Below are 356 nucleotides of genomic sequence, written 5' to 3' on the forward strand. Positions count from 1 at the left end.
TCTTTCTAAAACTGAAGTAACTCTAGTAGTAGTAAGAAATAGGAGGAATATTACTTATAAATATGAGTGACTAGCAGGAGTGTTTTCACTGCTGTGTTATTCAGGATCTGCATTCAATACATTCTCTTGGAAAAAGAAAAACATCATATATTTAACTGTAGGAAACCACAGACCGCATACAACAGTAATATGCACCTCTATTTTTGATATATCTAGCTATGCAGTGAAATTCGGCAATATATCTGATTTTGTTTCCCTTTATACTATTGACAAGGCAACCAATTAGTTGGCTGATATTTTTCTAGTTTGCAAGTAAAAGAAACAAGAGAAAAATCAGACATAAAAGCCTTTTTCTT

The 356-nt window shown here is 32.0% G+C and overlaps 1 protein-coding gene across 1 annotated transcript in view; it reads right to left on the bottom strand.

The window, feature by feature from the left end:
• The window catches only part of LOC103800636 (myoferlin-like), a gene marked incomplete at its 3' end in the record, with an annotated part of 51,096 nt that overhangs the window by 9,011 nt on the left and 41,729 nt on the right, over nucleotides 1-356 (bottom strand). The gene's annotated exons all lie outside the window — the stretch shown is intronic.

This window comes from Acanthisitta chloris, unplaced genomic scaffold, assembly GCF_000695815.1.
Source record: "Acanthisitta chloris isolate BGI_N310 unplaced genomic scaffold, ASM69581v1 scaffold8014, whole genome shotgun sequence".
Lineage (NCBI taxonomy): Eukaryota > Metazoa > Chordata > Aves > Passeriformes > Acanthisittidae > Acanthisitta > Acanthisitta chloris.